The 15582-nt window shown below is 37.7% G+C and overlaps 1 protein-coding gene across 1 annotated transcript in view; it reads left to right on the plus strand.

The window, feature by feature from the left end:
* LOC138352428 (kin of IRRE-like protein 2) overlaps positions 1-15582 on the plus strand; it is a gene marked incomplete at its 3' end in the record, with an annotated part of 61730 nt that overhangs the window by 14351 nt on the left and 31797 nt on the right.

The following is a 15582-nucleotide window of genomic DNA, read 5'->3' on the forward strand; positions in this document are numbered from 1 at the left end:
TGATTGTCTGAAATTCTTCAGTCATATTTCCTCTCACTCTTCGTCATTCTAGTGAATTTCAATTAAGTTTTTTTTTTAAATCTCTCTTCATAAGGCTCTTAATTACTGGGATTAATTTTATCATCCTTCTCTGCACGTCAAATCATTCTCATCAACGTCTAAAGCATGATAAAAAAGAAGAAGTCGATTTTTAGTATTAAGAATATTCAAACTGAAGGTTATTTATTTCTCATTAACATATAATGAGAACGGATATCAATAAAGAAGAGCCAATTTGTCCAGTCCTATTCATCGTTGGGTTTTTAAGTCACGATGAAGCTGCGGCCAAGGGATAACAGGAAGATATATACCCCTGTTGGTTTGGCCTCTGTTAGATATCCTTTGGCCAGACTCGCAGCAAAGTTGCCTGATTAGGAAACCCGAGACGATGAAGAATATTTCACAGAAAGGAGCCAAAAATAATATGTTTCTTCCACGAATTATTTTATTTTTGTCACAGGTGGGTACAGAAGTAGATGCCTTCTGTCTCCTGTTAGCAGGCTCAGAGATTATTTCCTTCACATGTCCCAAATTACTGCTGGGTAGAGCAGGGGTGGACTGGTTCCCAGTGAATCCTACCCAAGTTATGTCACTGGGTGAGTGTGCATCATGTGTGTGTGTGTGTGTGTGTGTGTGTGTGTGTGTGTGTGTGTGTGTGTGTGTGTGTTGCACTCCTCAAACTCTTCCCATCAGCATCTCTCCCTTCTCTCTCCCTCTCTCTTTCTCTCTCTCAAAATCTTTTCATCATCAGACTCTTCCTCTCTTTACTCCACCTCCGCCACCCCCGCTGTGTTTATCAGGCGGCCGTCAACGCAATAGAGGATGTGAAGGAAGGCTGACATGTCGAGACCTTAACCAAGCTTCCGGGTTGTCTCGCACGCTGGGAAAATCCCCCCGCACAGCTCCCGGTCTCTGGGGGATGTGATCGGCTTTCCTGACGGGTTTTCTGTTGCCTTTTCCTAAGCCGAGGGCTCTGTCGAGTTCGTTTCTGTGGCGCGTCAGTTGTTGGAATGTTTCTGGTCTTGGTTATGTTAGGCTGGGTTTGTGTGTGTGTGTGTGTGTGTGTGTGTGTGTGTGTGTGTGTGTGTGTGTGTGTGTGTGTGTGTGTGTGTGTGTGTGTGTGTGTGTGTGTGTGTGTGTGTTTGTGTGTGTGTGTGTGTGTGTGTGTGTGTGTGTGTGTGTGTGTGTGTGTGTGTGTGTGTGTGTGTGTGTGTGTGTGTGTGTGTGTGAATTTATGGCCAATTCAGATTTTGTTGACAATGTTTGTACTCGAATATTCTCTCATGTTTGAGTTTGTTCTATTAGTTAAATATATTTCCTCTGGGTGAGGCGGAAAACCAATATCGCTTTTGATATTGAAACGCAATGAAACTCACCAAACTGCAAATACCACATTTGCCATGATTCCCGTCACATGCCGGACAAGAATTTTATTTCGAAAGTAATTTTTGTGGAGGGATTTTGTACTTTGCAGTATATAAGTTTAATATTTTGGTTATAAATTAAATTATTATCCCGCTTAACTTTGATTAAGTTTGCAGCCGTATTAGATGTGTTCGCCGTGTACATTTACGGGGGATTAGTTACGACTTGAAATGCATGACTTTTGTTCAAAACTCTTAGTTTAGTTGCAACCGATCTTTATTTTATTAGGAAAAAACACCCCCCTAAACACATTAGTATTAAGTTGTACCTCGCTCTCTCATCACATAATACTTTTGAGTTCAAGAGGAAGATAGCAGGCCTATTGGTTCATTGGGTGTTATCTTCTGGGTAGATAAGAGTACAAACAAGTATCATATGTACTTATTTAACAGCGTTTAAATAGTGAAATTGAAACTCTGAATGTCTTTTTTCTTTTTCTCTCTTTGCTGGAAAATTTGTCTTTTCACTTGAAAATTTGTCTTTTCGCTGGAAAATTTGTTTTTTACGCTGGTTTTATCAACATACAGGTGTTGTATATGCAACCCATACTCCTGAAATGATCCCACCTTTTGTAACTGTGGTCGATCGTACCAATATGTTGTAATGGATTCCCGGTAATTCATTTTGGTACAAATATTTATAGAGTTTGGAAAAAATTAAGCTAAATCCGAACGTCAATATTCATAGGCCTAGTATAGAGCATAAATACTTAATTAGGCCACAGATAGCGTGTATTAGACCCAAGATGGTTAAGTTAGTCTCGATTAGGTTTAATTAGAAACATTAATGTAAACAAGAACATTTTACAGTTTGTCCAAATTCGGTAATACAAAAGTCTACTTTGTCGTTGTCTCTCACTACATATTTGTACTTTCGAACACAGAGTCGCAATAAGTACTCTTATTTTAGGGAGCTGGGCTGTGTATTTCTCTACATAAGTATTGCATGAAATACAAAAAGAGTGGTATTTTTCGCCGTCTTTCAACATATCAGGGAAGTATTTTTCCTTCTAATATACGCTTGTCATTTCATTTTCCCCGTTTATAAATAGGGGAAATAAACTGTATGTACCCGAGTTAGTAGCCGTCGTTCTATTTCCAAATTGCATAGCATTGCACAAGGACACAATTTTGGCTAGGTATGCGGGACGTGCCCAAGCCTGGCTTCCGGGTTAGATTGGAACGCTGTTCTAATGAACAATACGCTGTCTCTTCCTCTCGGTCTGATGCGTGACATTGACTATAGTACTTTGAAGTTTGGTGTCTGCAATGTTGTGATTATACGGCGGTGAATGGGTGGTGGCAGCCGCATAACAGGGTGAGGAATTGAAGATGGTGGTTATTAGTGGTTCTCAGGGTTCTCTGACGTCCCCTTGGAGGTATTTCATGGCGTTGTCATTTGCTCTGTCTCTAGGAACAAATGAGGCGAGTATATATATTACAGAACGTGCGTAGTACCTTCAATAATCATGCGTTCTGGACTGTTTTTTTTAGTCTCGTATTATGTAATTGGTAACGTTATACCTTGGTTATAACAACAAATTATTTACTCAAATTACACGATCGATGACCTCAGTCCTGGATTCTGAAAAATTTTGTTTTGTATATTTGTACTGTATTATTAATACAAGTTAATTCTAGATTCTGACATTTTTGTTTATTCTCGTATTATTCAAGCGGTGACGTTAATCCTGAAATCTGAAATATTTTAGAGGAACTGGATAAGTTTAACGAAGAAATGAGTTTCTGTTGATAATGTGGGAGTGGGATCGCTTGTGGGCGATGTCTGGTTACCTTATTCATTGCGGACGTGAGTGTGTGGTTGTACTCACCTAGTTGTACTGGCGGGGATTGAGCTCTGGCTCTTTGGTCCCGCTTCTCAACTGTCAATCAACCTTTGTACAGATTCCTGAGCCTATCGGGCTCTATCAAATCTACATTTGAAACTGTGTATGGAGTCAGCCTTCACCACATCACTGCCTAATGCATTCCATCTGTTAACTTCTCCGACGCTGAAACAAATTCTTTCTAATGTCTCTATGACTCATTTGGATACTATGTTTCCACCTGTGTTCCCTTGTTCGTTTTTCCACTTATGCTGAATAGTTTGTCTTTGTCCACTCGGTCAATTTCCCTGAGAATCTTCTAGGTGGTTATCATGTCTTTCCTGACTCTTCTGTCTTCCAGAGACGTGAGGTTTAGCTCCTTTATTTTATACATTAGCTCGCATTACTTTACACTTTCCTGAGTTAAACTTTAGTAGCCATTTGCTAGACCATTCTTCCAGCTTGTACAAATAGTCTTGTAGTCTCTGTCTATTTTCATCTGTCTTGATTCTTCTCATAACTTTTGCATTAGCTAACAGTGAGAGGAATGAGTCAATATCCTCTGGAAGATCGTTTACATATATCAGAAAATGGATGGGTCAAAGTACAAAACCCTGTGGGACTCCGCTGGTGACATCTTACCACTCTGATGTCTCCCCCCTCACAATTACTCGCTGTTTCCTGTTGCTTAGATACTCCCTTATCCAATGGAGCGCCTTACATTTTACTCCTTGCCTGTTTCTCCAAATTTTATAACAGCTTTTTATGGGGTACTGTGTCAAAGGCTTTCTGACAGTTCAAGAAAATGCAGCCTGTCCACTCTACTCTTTCATGCCTATTTATAGTCAGCTGGTCATTTTTTGACTATGCGACAAAAACGTTTTTTTCTTTTAACAACATTTTTGTTGTGTGTATGTGTCTATTATGTGTGTGTGTGTGTGTGTGTGTGTGTGTGTGTGTGTGTGTGTGTGTGTGTGTGTGTGTGTGTGTGTGTGTGTGTACCGCCTCCAATTGGTGACGTCACAGGATAGGTATCCAGGTCTATTATTTTTTTATAACAACGGCTGTATCCTACAATAGTTTCAATTAATCAATTAATTAACAATTTTCAAATGGTTAAAAGTTCACATTTTGTTCAGAAAATAGTTGAAACAAAATGTCATAAGCAGGCTGGTGTGCTAAACACCATGAAATTATGAAGTGGGTGGAGCAGTTAGCTGATCCCTTCCTATGATTGGCTATTGTGGTGAGTGTCAACATAGGTATTCTACCAATGAGATACAGGCGCGGGAATGCATTCAGCCCAACAACCCGCCTTATGAGCAGCTGCTGGCCTGTTGATAGTGTAATGTCATGCCAACAGATGGCACCAGCTGTATCTTGTAGGCTGGCCTGTTGATATTTTATTCCGATAGATGGCATTTGCTGTATCTTATTGCTGTTGTTGGCCTGACATATTGATAGTGTACTTATATGCCGATAGATGGCATCAGCTGTATAATATATATATATATATATATATATATATATATATATATATATATATATATATATATATATATATATATATATATATATATATGATATATATATATATATATATATATATATATATATATATATATATATATATATATGATATATATATATATATATATATATATATATATATATATATATATATATATATATATATATGTATATGTATATATATATATATATATATATATATATATGTATATGTATATATATATATATATATATATATATATATATATATATATATATATATATATGTATATGTATATATATATATATATATATATATATATATATATATATATATATATATATATATATATATATATATATATATATATATATTATTAAATATGACCGAAAAAGTAAGATTAATAATTCTAACACGAATTTTCTCAATCTTTCGTACATTACGCTTCACTGTTGGAGGTAAATCAAAAATCACTTCTCCAAAATTCATTTTTATTTCTAGTCTGACGCGACACGGGCGCGTTTCGTAAAACTTATTACATTTTCAAAGACTTCACAAATACACAACTGATTAGAACTTACGTCTCTCTGATATTATATCTACATTTGAGTGAGGTGGGAAGGGTGATGTGGCATTAACACAAGACAGAACAGGAGGGGATATTAATAGGGTATTAAAAGTATCAACACAAGACAGAACAGAAACAATGGGTATTGAATAGAAGTGTTTGTAGAAAGCCTATTGGTCCATATTTCTTGATGCTTCTATATTGGAGCGGAGTCTTGAGGTGGGTAGAATATAGTTGTGCATGCACAACTATATTCTACCCACCTCAAGACTCCGCTCCAATATAGAAGCATCAAGAAATATGGACCAATAGGCTTTCTACAAACACTTCTATTCAATACCCATTGTTTCTGTTCTGTCTTGTGTTGATACTTTTAATACCCTATTAATATCCCCTCCTGTTCTGTCTTGTGTTAATGCCACATCACCCTTCCCACCTCACTCAAATGTAGATATAATATCAGAGAGACGTAAGTTCTAATCAGTTGTGTATTTGTGAAGTCTTTGAAAATGTAATAAGTTTTACGAAACGCGCCCGTGTCGCGTCAGACTAGAAATAAAAATGAATTTTGGAGAAGTGATTTTTGATTTACCTCCAACAGTGAAGCGTAATGTACGAAAGATTGAGAAAATTCGTGTTAGAATTATTAATCTTACTTTTTCGGTCATATTTAATAATATATGTCTACAGGAAAGACTGCTACCAAAATATACTAATATATATATATATATATATATATATATATATATATATATATATATATATATATATATATATATATATATATATATATATATATATATATATATATATATATATATATATATATATGTCGTACCTAGAAGCCAGAACGCACTTCTCAGCCTACTATGCAAGGCCCGATTTGCCTAATAAGCCAAGTTTTCCTGAATAAATATATTTTCTCTAATTTTTTTCTTATTAAATGATAAAGCTACCCATTTCATTATGTATGAGGTTAAAAAAATTTTCCATTGGAGTTAAAATTAACGTAGATATATGACCAAAATGTAGAAATTTGTGTCCAAGATTACTTATACTATTGTCCCCTATGATCGTCAAGTCAATGAAACCCAGTAAAATATTAAAGGATTTATTTGTCTGCGACTTCGTTCTATAATAAAGTCATCTGATAGTTGACGGATCAAAGGTTGATTGACATCGCCGGCTAATTATTAATTAAGGGTGCAGGTGTTTCTTGGAAGAGGAAGTCGGCATCTCTTCTTATTTCCATGGAGACGGGTTTGTTCTTGTCAGGTTTAATGACGAGACAGCAATCAAGGTTATTTCAGGACAGGATTCCCTGCCGAGTCCAGGCTCTGAGTGTTGACTGGTTTCAATTATTGCTTGAGTGTGAATTTTTGGGAGGTTAAATTCAGGATCTTGGATGAGTCTGAATCATTTGTAATAATGGACTGACTCAGGATCTTGGATGAGTCTGAATCATTTGTAACAATTGACTTTCTCAGCATCTTGGATGAGTCTGAATCATTTGTAACAATTGACTTTCTCAGCATCTTGGATGAGTCTGAATAAGTTCAGACAATAACATAAACATTGCAAACGTAACTTGAAATGCCTGAGCCCAAGCCACCCACCGTACCTAACCAAACGATGCCCATAAAACCTAGATATTGGTGAGCCGTAACTTGCCATAGTACTTTGTAATTTGCACGTTGGGAACCATAACGTGCGAAATGAAGCGTACTAGTTGAGTGGACAGGTTGGTGGGGATTAGACTATGCTGTTTTAGTAACTCAATCAGTTATCGAGTAACACCTGTATATATTCTATTATTGAAAAAAAAGTTTGCGACTAAAATCAGCATTAAGGGATTTCAGAGTTTTTGAGTTTGTGGGTTTGTGAATCTGTTCATCTATCGATTCATGCATCTGGGCGTCTTTAAAAGCATATCAATACAGTATATGTCCCAAAGATGTATTTAGCTCCTACGAAAGAACCTCTTGATACGCTATTGCTTAACCTAAGGATCCTGTCTCAGTATTCAATGGGTAAACCCCTGATTATTTTATATGCCTGGCTCATGTCCTGTAGCCGAGTCATATTAATTCAACAACGATATGTTGTGTGTATGTGCGTGTACTCACTTAGATGTGACTGCTCGGTCAAGCATCATCAGGTAGATCCTGCCAAAGAAATATATAAATAAATAGTTGCATAGTATTGAAAATATTCCCCTTCTACATACTCGTGGTTGCAGACACGTTGGACGTAATATACCAAATGCCATGAACAGTAGGAGAGAAAACTTGAGCTTCACACTCAATGTTTCATCACGAGGGTCACGGGTGTATTCTCAGGTCGGGAGCTTCACTCCTAAGTGATAGCTAGAGAGCCCACCTGGAGCGGAAGTTATTACGAGGAAAGGAATGTGGACATTTCTCTCTATATATATATACACATCTCCAACTTAGAGTTTCATATCACGTAAATTTCCTCAGTTTCCTCAATTTCCTGAAGTGTAATTGGCTTTTCTCGGGTTGATGCAGTGAGCGTGAACCGAGATTATGAAGCTGGATGTAACACTATATGAATTTTTGGAAAATAACAATGTATCATTTTACTTATATAGCGCATGAAATATACACGTACGCCCACACACAGTCTGGAGTAAGAGGGCAGGTGTGCCGGGGGAGACAAGGCTACCTCTACGTCGGAAGACAGAGTGAGAGTGTGAGTTACCGCGGTGGAGTCCCTTAAGGGTTCATAGCAGAGCTAATTATGCCCGTTGTTAGTCAACGTGTCTTATCATAGGACACTGATTCCCTTTTTTCGGTACTCAGAATTGTGAACCAATGGAATGCACTAAAAAAAGGAGGTGGTTGAGGACAAATTTCATACACAGCTTTAAATATGGTTATACCCGGTGAAAATGGATCGAGGAACTTACATGTTAGTTAATTATGGGTTTAGTCGCGAGTCTAACAGCTAGGTGAATTTATTATAAAACAGACACGCACGCATGCACACACATATGCCAGACCAATCCTGGATTATGCAGCTCCAGCCTGGAGTTAGAGGAGATATGATCGCCATCTTCAAAATTCTCAGAGGAATTGACGGGATGGACAAAGACAAACTAGGATGGGCGAAACACGAACAAGGGGACGCAGGTTGAAGCTTAGTGCCCAAATGAGCCACAGAGACGTTAGAAAGATTTTTCTCCAGTGTCAGAGTAGTTAACAGGTGGAATGCATTAGGCAGTGATGTGGTGGAGGCTGACTCAATATACAGTTTCAAATGTAGATATGATAGAGCCCAGCAGGCTCAGGAATCTGTACATCAGTTGATTGACAGTTGAGACTCAGTAGTCAGAAGACCTGAGAAACAACATAAAGTGAAGGAGAGACAGATTCCTGCGTTAGGCAAAATAGAGAGAATATTGAAACGATATATAAAAATTTTAAAAAAGGAATTGACATAGATAAAAAAGATGAGACGATGAGGTGGAGGGAGGGAATTATCAGGGAAAAGCGCCAAGCCATTACGACTACAGAGCAATTGGTTCGGACCAGGATAAGGATTTGGGATGGGACGGGACAGGAGGTGGGGAGGGGGGGGAGGAATGGTGCACAACCACTTGGAGAATTGGGTATTAAACGCCGACCTGCATGAATCGAGACTGTCGCTCTACCGTTCAGTCCAAGTGGTTGGTCAGACGGGATGAATTTAAATTAACAGATAAATTTAATTTGGAAATATGTAAAATAAAAATGTGACTTCTTGCATTAAATTTAGGGAGTACGTGGGTAAGGGAGAAGAAAGGAAAAGGGTTTGAGGGTCGTGGGAAAGTTAAGGAAAAGAGTTGGAAGAGGAAGAGAAGTGCAGGACAGGACAAGTTTTGAGAAGCGATTGTGAAGAGATAGAACACTTATCTTTCCCGTTTCACTCTCTCGTTCATTCCATTTTAATGAGTATTATCCATTTTTATTTAAGGAGAGAATTGCATAAATCCACTAAGCATGGCAAACAAATTTAACAACAACCTAAACTTTGTTTCCTGACAGCACATTGTAACAAAACATGCATTTCCATTATAGTTTTTTAATTTCGAAAACTAACTCGAAAACACGACAATGATAGTTCAATACGATGCACACCGTAATTCGTTGAAATGGCTGAGGCCAGAGATTTGCATGTTAATTAAAACTTTGCATCACGGAATCTAGTTTAATATGTCCAGTAGAGCAATTGTTGTATCCAGAGACACAGTAATTAACTTTGAACCTACCTCTCTCTCTCTCTCTCTCTCTCTCTCTCTCTCTCTCTCTCTCTCTCTCTCTCTCTCTCTCTCTCTCTCTCTCTCTCTCTCTCTCTCTCTCTCTCTCTCTCTCTCTCTCTCTCTCTCTCTCTCTCTCTCTCTCTCTCTCTCTCTCTCTCTCTCTCTCTCTCTCTCTCTCTCTCTCTCTCTCTCTCTCTCTCTCTCTCTCTCTCTCTCTCTCTCTCTCTCTCTCTCTCTCTCTCTCTCTCTCTCTCTCTCTCTCTCTCTCTCTCTCTCTCTCTCTCTCTCTCTCTCTCTCTCTCTCTCTCTCTCTCTCTCTCTCTCTCTCTCTCTCTCTCTCTCTCTCTCTCTCTCTCTCTCTCTCTCTCTCTCTCTCTCTCTCTCTCTCTCTCTCTCTCTCTCTCTCTCTCTCTCTCTCTCTCTCTCTCTCTCTCTCTCTCTCTCTCTCTCTCTCTCTCTCTCTCTCTCTCTCTCTCTCTCTCTCTCTCTCTCTCTCTCTCTCTCTCTCTCTCTCTCTCTCTGTGATTGATTGATTGATGAAGATTAGGCCAACCAAGAGGTGGCACGGGCATGAATAGCCCGTAAGTGGTAGTTTTTTTTAAGTTAATATGTACACTATGTGCTGAGGTCACATTTAAATCGTCTGGCAGCTATCGCGGGGGAGGATATTGGTTGACAGTATTTATGAGGGTGTCCAGCTGCTGGACACCTCTTTTGACCAGAAGAGTGGCTGTGTTGATGGCTTCAGGGTGGTTACTGCAAGATTCGGGAACGTTTGAAGCTTTCCTAAGGTCGTTGATTGCCTGACATTCCAGGAAATAAAGAAGTAGTGGCTTACTCTCCCTCTGTGAATGCTGTCTATATATTAAGGCAGCAGTTATCTAACCCGATCCTTCGTCTCACTTTACGATTAAAGAGTACTGACTCGAAGGGTTAGTTTCCCACACATATGAATGTCTAAGTTTTTCCATGTAAAATTAATGCTCGTGCAGCCTCTTGGGTGGCTCACTCTCTATCAATCAGTCAACTAATCATGTATAATTAGTATTCCTGTGTCCCGAGTGTCAGAGAGTGTATGCATGAAGATGTTACATTTTTGATGAAACGACGAAGAAATTAAATGAAAAGATTAAGTGATTTATAGAGTCTTCACTCGCTAAATGGTATTATATAAATTACTTACATAGAATGAAAAATATCCATAAGCAAATTATCAAGTCACAATGCTGTTGTGTTTAGTTACAAGTGTATCAGACAAACCCCTCTCACGCATAAACAAACACAGGGTGTTTGTGTATGCGTGAGTGTGAGTGTGTGTGTGTGTGTGTGTGTGTGTGTGTGTGTGTGTGTGTGTGTGTGTGTGTGTGTGTGTGTGTGCGTGTGTGTGTGTGTGTGTGTGTGAGTGTGTGTGTGTGTGCGTGTGTGTGTGTGTGTGTGTGTGTGTGTGTGTGTGAGTGTGTGTGTGTGTGTGTGTGTGTGTGTGTGAGTGTGTGTGTATGTGACGTGTTTGTTCCTTAAAATAAGCCAAGCAGCGGCCCGTGTCTCCCGCAGATTTTTAATTAGTGGTAAGACTCTTTCATTGTTGGTTTCGTGATGGCACAATCGTCTTTACTCTGCTTTCTGTTTTTTATCTGTAATTTGATATATATATATATATATATATATATATATATATATATATATATATATATATTCTCTGAGATTTATGAAAGCATTGTAATTGCACTGTTATAAACACTATCACATTAGAACGTGTGTTTTCCTTCAGAAGGCAGAGAGAGAGAGAGAGAGAGAGAGAGAGAGAGAGAGAGAGAGAGAGAGAGAGAGAGAGAGAGAGAGAGAGAGAGAGAGAGAGACAGAGAGAGAGAGAGAGAGAGAGAGAGAGAGAGAGAGAGAGAGAGAGAGAGAGAGAGAGAGAGAGAGAGAGAGAGAGAGAGAGAGAGAGAGAGAGAGAGAGAGAGAGACAGAGAGAGACAGTTGTTTTGACGTGATGAGCCTCACTTGAAATAAATATGATCTACATCATTACAACGCGGGTTAAAGGACCTTTTTGTTTTAACCTGTTTTTTGTTGCTCTTGATCATTTTGGTTTGTCGTCGATGTAACTTTGATGGCAAACATTTTTGTTTTGTTTTATGAAAGAGTATTACTGTTATTAATAATAATATTATTATTATCATTATTATTAAGTAATGTTAATGTTTTCTCACAGACATAATAACATAGGATGAAAACCTACACTGGTGTATTTGTGAAATTTATGGAAATAATTTTCACCAAGTCTTTCACACTCTCCTGAGTGCTTTGTGAAAGTCTAAGTGTGTGATTAGGACGAGACTTACATCTCAACGTCCAAACGTTGACGCTGATTAGACGTAGAGATGTAAGTCTGGTTCTCACCACACACTCAGACCTTGATAAAGCACTCAGGAGAGTGTAAAAGTCTTGGTGTAAATTATTTTCATAAATTTCACAAATACACTGGTGTGGATTATTATCCTATTATTATTATAATGATGATAATTATTATTTTTGAAATCAGTGCTAGTTTAAAAATTTTGTTGTCATAATTATTTGTATAATTGAGCATGATCAGCTTCACCTAGACAATCATAATCCTCCACAGTCAGAGAGTCAGAGTCATTATCACTCGCTCAAACACTGTCTGTCTGTTTTAAACTTCGAGCGACAGTAATACATTTATATATAATAGAAATGCATGAATAAAACTGTACTATACAAATATTTACTTTATATATATATATATATATATATATATATATATATATATATATATATATATATATATATATATGTATATATATATATATATGTATATATATATATATATATATATATATATATATATATATATATATATAATCAGAGGGGGTGCAACCTCTGGTGGAATGGAATCATGAGGCCCTATAACCTTGGAGAAGTAAATAGGCAGCATCCAGAGAAAAATTGTAGTGTGTCTCTGATTTCTAGAATTTTTTGCTTCTACTGCCACCCCTATTTTTTTTAGTTGTAAACATTATTGTACATGATTACAAACTGTGTGACACTATATACATGACATTACTATTAGAAGTAAAATGAAAAACAAATCAGTCGACCTCATTATATAAGAGATATCAGAAACCAACTTGACTGCTATAGAATATTAAACACCTCTGTTATTGGACGCTTGACTCGAGTTCCTAACAACAATGATTCTTTACACCCCTTCCAATCTCTCCTTCCCCCCTTCAATTCCTCTTCCAATCTTCCTTTTCCTCCAGCCTTCAAACCTATTCCTACTTTTATCACTCCTCTCAGGGTCCAGCTCCAAAACAGTTGTGCCAAACTATCTTCAGAAATCCCACAAAATCAAGTTGCTAATTATATAAATTTCTCCCTCTAGTTTAAGAGTTAATTATCAGCATGCAGCCTCACAGATGCCTGAGATAAAAGCTCACAGATGAATGAGTTGCGAGTTCACAGATTAATACATATTATCCATATTATCATACATACCATCAATCACATATATATATATATATATATATATATATATATATATATATATATATATATATATATATATATATATATATATATATATATACCTGCCAGAGCTTAAGAGGATGAGGCTCATCCCCTGTAAACAAGTACCAACCAGCTGAACAAACAGCATCCCACACACACATCCTCTCTACATTTCGACCAAGAGTTCTCAATGGGAGTGTGGGCTTCATTCATACAAGTTTGTTTACGAGGAGTTTGGACTATACAAGCTGCTTGCGTCATGCACGACCTACGTGTGGCACATAACGTTTGTACATAACGTGTTTAGTACATAAGGTGTTTGTCAACCTGGCTTCGTGCGTTATTGATGTGAGTCTATCTTATGTTTAGTGACATATATTTCGCATTTATCAATGCAAATTTTAATAATTTTGAGTTCCCATTTCCTGATATCCATTTTGTATCTGGTTGATGAATGACTATACGTATGTATTATGTATCTAAGCAGCAGCTGGGATTTTTTTAATAGCTTTCTCAACTATGTCAAAAATTTGACATATTTTTAGCTGTCAAAAGTTCGCGAAGTCTCCGAACTTGGGTACAAATTGCGCATGAAGCCTATTACCCCATTCATACAGATGACTTTGAACCAGTCAACTGAATGATGCTTGTTCATCTTATATCGGGAGCACTTACTACACTCGTGAAGATATTATGATGACTCGGGACAATCATTCATATAAATAGATTTCAGCCGGTGGAATATTAGTCTGCCTACGTTCTCAGCTGAGATTTATAACGAGGCATGAATGTGAAGACGTCTCGGTGCTTTCTTCTCCAAAGGCGATTATATCCTTGGACTGAATGTTGCACACAGAGTATTGAATCCTTCCCGCTTGCTTTATGAACTTGGCAACAAAGGGAGTGACACGAACGTAGTTAGATCTAGATTGTTCCCTTTGTCACTTCCTTTGTTTGCCACTCTGTTTGACTCTGTTCGCCACTCCCTTTGGCAAACAAAGGGAGTTAAATCTGGTGGTCGATCGTGAGGCAGGCATAAGTCACCCAGCATCATGACAAGGTGTCTCTTGGGTTCATAACTCGTTGCTTGAACATTGACTTATTAGCGAGACTACTATTGTCTATTTTGTGTTCGTCAGCTTTACTATGATCGAAGCAATGACTCGAAACATGTTTCATTCACTGCCAGCCTGAAAAGTCGTTACCTACTAAATCAGTGAAACCATAACGACTTGCTTAACTTTACATAGGCCTAACTTTCCGTTAACCCGTAATATTGAATAGCTATTGATATTATTATTTTTTTTTATTAAAAAGTTTGTTTTATAAGAGTGCAAAAGATTAATCGTGGAAGTCAGCTAAATTGAGTGACTTCGTGGATTCGAATTATAGTTCTGAGGCTCAAGAACATTGTTATGAAATTGTTACTGAAACTCTGAGAAAACAATCACAAATGACGCCCAATATATTACGCTAGAAGCTTTTCACATTTCCTATTTTCTGTGATCATTTCTCAAAATTTTTCAACTTCGTTCCGTGAAAACGTTTTCTCAACACAACCAAAACACAGACTGTAAACTAGTATAGATCTATTTTTCTGCCAATCACTCCCTGTAACAATCACACATGTATCCACCTTCAAAATGTATCCCCCCCATTCACACCTGTGTCCCCCAGTCATACGTACTCCCATTACAAATATGATGATGACCAAACCATTCACCAGAAGATGAAGAAGCGACGACTTTTCGGTCCGTCCTGGACCATTATCTAATCGTATGTCTGGATAATGGTCCAAGATAGACCGAAACGTCTCTTCATCTTCTGGTGTATGGTTTGGTCCTCATATCTTCAGCCACGTTATTGTGACTTATCGTCTACACACGTGATAATTAAACCTGCACCCACCACACCTGTAATCATCACGTTTACATCCATTACACCTGTTCGCATCACACACATATATATCCACCACACCTGTAACCATCACAACTGTACCCATCAATCACAAATTACCACCCACACTCAAGTCAACGTAATTTCTCGGGTTCTGTATATATAGAAACACAGGTTTAATTATCACATTATGCTGCCACAGGTAACACAGAACAAAGCGTAACTAATTAGTTAGACTTCTTGGAGACGGACGAGACTTCACTGGCTGTAAGTTGGAAGTAGGTGAGAATTTCAGTATCACACTAGATACATATTACCAATTGAAGGCGTAATTAAACTAGTTGGATGTTACCAGCTTTCACTGTCCTTGCTTATTTCAGATCAATTTTGGTTTAGTAATTTCAGTTCTTATATTCTTTTGGTGCCTAAAATAGCCTCACCCTCTGATAAAGTATTTTCCTTGGTGCTAAAAGAATGCGATGAAGAACGAAAAGCATCCCATGACATAGGGATAGTTACACTCTCTA

The sequence above is a fragment of the Procambarus clarkii genome, chromosome 5 (assembly GCF_040958095.1).
Source record: "Procambarus clarkii isolate CNS0578487 chromosome 5, FALCON_Pclarkii_2.0, whole genome shotgun sequence".
Taxonomy (NCBI): Eukaryota; Metazoa; Arthropoda; class Malacostraca; order Decapoda; family Cambaridae; genus Procambarus; species Procambarus clarkii.